Source organism: Myotis lucifugus, unplaced genomic scaffold, assembly GCF_000147115.1.
Source record: "Myotis lucifugus unplaced genomic scaffold, Myoluc2.0 scaffold_1330, whole genome shotgun sequence".
NCBI classification, from domain to species: Eukaryota; Metazoa; Chordata; class Mammalia; order Chiroptera; family Vespertilionidae; genus Myotis; species Myotis lucifugus.
Genome location: NW_005872378.1, coordinates 64,176 through 64,747, shown reverse-complemented (window position 1 = coordinate 64,747; position 572 = coordinate 64,176).

The following is a 572-nucleotide window of genomic DNA, read 5'->3' as shown; positions in this document are numbered from 1 at the left end:
GTTCACTATTGGTGTATAGAAATGCCTCAGATTTCTTGGTGTTAATTTTGTATCCTGCTACATTGCCAAATTCATGTATTAATTCTAGTAGTTTTTTTGATGGAGTCTCTAGGGTTTTGTATATATAATATCATGTCGTCTGCAAATAAGGACAGTTTTACTTCCTCTTTTCCAATTTGGATGCCTTTTATTTCTTCTTCTTGTCTGATCGCAATGGCTAGTACTTCCAGTACTATGTTGAACAGGAGTGGTGAGAGGGGGCATCCCTGTCTTGTTCCTGTTCTCAGGGGAAATGGTTTTAGTTTTTGCCCATTGATTATGATGTTGGCTGTGGGTTTTGTCATATATGGCTTTTATTATGTTGAGGTATGATCCTTCTATTCCTACCTTGCTGAGAGTTTTTATCAAGAAAGGGTGTTGAATTTTGTTGAAAAGCTTTTTCTGCATCAATTGATATGACTATGTGGTTTTAGGACTTGTCTTTCTTAAACCCAGAGGTTCTCTAGATGATTCCCTAGGATCTGGATAATGGGCAGTTTAACATTGCTTATCTAATCTAATAAAAAGAGAAA